Below are 4,754 nucleotides of genomic sequence, written 5' to 3' on the forward strand. Positions count from 1 at the left end.
AGGCCCTATAACGCTGTAATGGAAGGTGAACTCGGATCTATACCAGAGCAGCAAGGTGATTAGACTCTGCTGGAAGCAATCCAGAGAAGACGAAGAAGAGAGAAAAAAGAGAAAAAAACAGGGCGATGGGTTTTTTTCCCATTTTTTTTTTCCTGAGTTAGATCGATCCTGTTGACTGAAATGGTCTTGGTTCATAACAGACCGTGTCTGCTAGCAACAGCTTAGCTGGTCCACTGAAGTGTCTGTCTGCACATCTTTTGGAAGGTTCTTTAAAGAGGGTGAGTAAAGAAGTCTCTCTGAGAAAAAAGGAGAAAAGATGTTTATTGTGATGACCCACCTTGACACTGCGAGGCTGCTTCCATAGCACAAAAAACATGCTACTCCAGGGCTAGGCTTTCAGGCAGTCTGCAAGCAAAGATCTTTAAAGCACGGAGCCGACTCAAACAGAAAAAAGGGTTCACTTTAGGTTTTCCAGGCAGATTCTTCCTTCCATTTCCACTCAAAGAAAGAATTTTAAAACGCCTTCTCATATGATTCTGATTCAATTACAAATTAATCAAAATCAATAAGGTGCTTTTTAAGGTCTCAGCTAACCTTTTTGTTTGTATTTGAATGATGAGTTTGACTCATCAAAATAAACTACAGTATGTTGGTATGTCTTTAACAGTTTTTTTTTTTTTTTAAATCTTGTTTTTATAATGCAAATGGACAGAGACGACATTTATAGATTTCATAGCTAAAAGCGCAGTTGTGGTTATATAAAAGAAACATGCTAGTTTCAGCAAACAAACATGCAACATAAATGTAAGATTTAAAACATTAGATTTTGTTTTAGAGATCAGATCATTTTTTAACATATGCATGTTTGAAAAATAAAGTTAGAGTGAGTACTCAGTTGCCTAAACACCAGAACAGGTTAGCATCAGTGGTTTTCCTCTCGCTACACTTACTGATGTTACAGTCACAAGTTTGCTAGCTAGCTCTGTCTTCATCATGCAAATACATCTTGTCTTCTTTGAATGATGAGCTGAATATACAAGAAGAGCCATACTGACCATCTGTGCAGCACCAGGAAGTCTCATAAGGACTTGGAGTAAGCTAGGACAACCCACTGTTGTCTGCTAATAGCATGTATCATTGGTAGCTAAGTCTACAGCAGCTCTTTGTTGTGTGCATCAGTTTAGCTTTGGCAAGCGATTATTATATGTAAACTGTGATTTTAAGTTAAAATTAGCACCCACCTTTTTGTGTGTGTTTTGGTGTGTAACATTATAATTAGCAAACCTTACAGCCACTATGTTGGGTAGTTTTTAAAAAAATCTTTTAAAGAATTACATGCAAAGTCTTAAAATTTTTTTAGTTTCTCTTGTAATATCTAATTATGTTCATCTCAAGTTGGTTTAAAAGAAAAAAAAAATAATTCACCCTATTTGGTAGAGTGTTAATAATATGTTGCTCAGCAGGGTTTCTGCTTTACACTGACTTTAAAGAAAGGTTTTATTGCAAATGTTTCAACCACCTAGCAGAGTTTTATGAAAACGGCACAATTTTATATAATTCTTTTGTTTAAATTGTATTAGCACTTAAAAATTACACATGATGAGAATTTCTGCTCATTAGCCATAAGGCTAATACAGAGGTCTGGGTACAAATCAGTCCACAGGCCATTTACCCTGGTCTTCCTCCAAGCTTTACTGTCTTCTGTACACTGTCCTAGTGAATAAAGGCTCGAAAACGAAATATATATTTAATATAATTAAGATGGGTACTGTTTAGTCTTATTGAGTATTGGCTCTATATTTTCTCCCCTTTCCCCTTTAAGTAGAAAATGTCCAGATATCATAACAGTCAGTAAAAACTAGAGGTCATAAACCAGTGGGTTACATCACAGTTTTCATAAGTTCTATAGTATTCACACTAATTAGTGTGATAAACATCCAAAGGCACTTTTAAATGAGTTGAACATGGCATTACTAAAAATAAGAGTATAAATGGCCTACAAACGTGCTTTAAAATGATTACTCTAATAACCACGGCTTCATGGTTAAACATTTACTTTCCATTCTTCTTAAACTCATGACCTGCACATTTACACGGGCGCACATCTGTACACAGCTGTCCAGCGCGAACGCATAAAAAAGTCACGTAAAGATCTGAGCGATTGATTTACAATTTACAGCCAAATGGAGACAAACTACCAAAACATACTGAAAAAACAAGACAGCAAAGATGGATTTTTTCCAATACTGTAATTTGAGGTTTTAAAGTAATCTCAATTATTATTTATGACCAGGAAGTAGACAGCAGCAAGCAGATGTCAGCAGAGTCAAATAACTAACTGCACATCATTTATAACGCTATTATCCCCCCCTACACCCTCCACAGAAACACATATTCACCTCACACGTAACATGCTCCTCCTGAGGAATATTGCTCACTGTACTGGCATGAGTTAGCAAATAATTGCTAGTCAGGGGAGGAGGTGGCTTATAATATGCATTGGGAATTTTAATCTTGACTTTTAATAAGCTTTTGACCTTCTTGCGTCTGCAGCCTATAATTAGAAATTCTGGCTGGGCCGGATTGACAGAATGCTGTGTCTTAGGGGAGGTAAAACCTTGAGTGACTGCGGTCAGCAGACCTTCTAAATCATTTGGCTGCATGGGAAATATTTAATCTAACAAATTGGTTTCTGTTTCCTCTCTCTTTTTTTTCATTCTTTCATGCAGTAGGTATTCTGAATATGAGGGTGATGTCATCGTCTCATCCTCTTAAGAGTGACTGTGGACCATATATTCTGTGGGGGAGACAGAGAATCAGGACCTAATGGTCTCTCCTCCTCCAGCCAAATCTAATTGTGCCCTTATCTTCTCCATGTTTAACTGCCCCATTGAGCTGTGTGGACTTTTAACTGTTGACTTGCCCGTGTGTGTTTTTGCATATGTGAGGTGATATTTCAAACTGAGCTGCAGCAAATCTTGCCGTTTCTTACGCTGACGGCGTGCCGGTAACCTGGTTTTAACCTCATCATACCAAAAAAAAAGAACAGTTGGGGTTTTCTTGTATCTGAGTAAAAAGAGATGAACTCTCTTCTTGTTTTGGGCCTGTGCATCTATCAGGTGGCACTAAATTTAGTGGCTGGCATTTATTTACCTTATGTCCTTGCTGGTGTGTCCTTGCTAAATGAAGGCGAACGGGACTGTCACCGTGCAGAGGACACCAATGCCCAGCCCCTTGGGAGTTGATGGATAACACGGTGTGCGTGAATACAAACAAGAATACACGTGTATGCATGCAGACACGCTTGCACGCGGACCAAAAACAAAAACCTACAGACTGTAATCCACTCAGATCTCAGGGTACAGGAAGCTGGGCGCATGATCAGCCATCACAACGGGCCTCTGTGCCTCCAGTCATACAGGTATTTGAGTTTGCACCCTGTGAAGGTATTCCGTGTGGCATAGTGGTATTTGCACCTCTGCTGTTTCAGTGTGTTAGTGTTGAGCGTTACACAGTCGTATGGATCAGTGCCTCTGTATGGATCCCCTGGAGCAGCCTCTTGTTCCTTTAACATTCCAGGTACATCCACACCAGCTCCTTCCTGTCGCTCCCCTTGTGTGGCGCTGATTGACAAGCGTCCGCTTCTCTCAGGCGCATAATCAATCTGCTAATTGGTGTCGGAGGGTCGGTTGCTGTTGAAGCGTCCCCTGCTCTTTCTTTAGCTAATTTATCTTTGTCACCACCAGACTAGCAAGGTACATTAGTTGGGGAAGTTCAGTCTCTGCAGAGCCTCGTCTCCCTCTCTCTCTTGCACGCAGTATTCTCCTGCACCTTTTCTCTCTCTCTCTCTCTCTTTTTTTTTTACTGCAATACATCACACAAAAGAGTGAGGGTAAATGTTAGCCTTGTACTGTTTCCATTGGTAACCACGGCTCAGGCGGTAGAAAGGGAGAGCAGGTCAGTCTCTCTATCCAAGGTAATTGCCGAAAACAATGTGCTTTATCATAATTCGCTACAGCAAATAAATCACTGAGGTGGAAAGAGTTGGAAAGAGTTGTAATTAGCGAAGGTGCTTTTCAAAGATTCTGAATACAGCCTGATCATCTTCTTTAAGAAAAAAAAATGCTACAACTGCATATTGGGTGGGGGGATGAGCAGCATTAAACGCATGCGATTACTGATAGGAGCACAACAGAAGCTTGTATACTTGCAGAGAGCTGACTGAGCCCTTGAAGCAGCACTTCACAGCTGATTGATTTACAGGCCGTCTCTACCCAGGGTGCCAATCAAGCCCTGATTAGACACCAGTGACTCGTTGATGACAGTTCAGACGGCTGCAGCCGTGTCCGTGGTCTCACCGAGCACGAAAGATTGATTGCACGAGGCCGCCTTAACCCACATTAATGTCTGCAAATGAGATAACGCGCATTAAGTTTGATTCTTTTCTTGCTTTACCAGTTTAAAGTCACTGCAGCGTGACAGTGGGGAGAGCAAAATGAAAGGCATATCCTCACTCCCAAAGTTGTGGATTAGGCCCCCAGTGCCCCCTATTGGCCCCCAAATCATCTGTTGATCCTCTCCCGCACTGATCCTCCAAAAGACTTTATTTTGAAAAAATCTGAATTAAATGCAAAAAACCCCTAAAATACACACATACTTACACATATATGTATCACTCTATCTATATAGATATGTGTAGAGATAGATGTATGGCAAAATGAAACAATCTAAGTGTATTCTTAGTTTCTTTCCCT

This window comes from Rhamphochromis sp. 'chilingali' (genome assembly GCF_963969265.1).
Source record: "Rhamphochromis sp. 'chilingali' genome assembly, chromosome: 18".
NCBI classification, from domain to species: Eukaryota; Metazoa; Chordata; class Actinopteri; order Cichliformes; family Cichlidae; genus Rhamphochromis; species Rhamphochromis sp. 'chilingali'.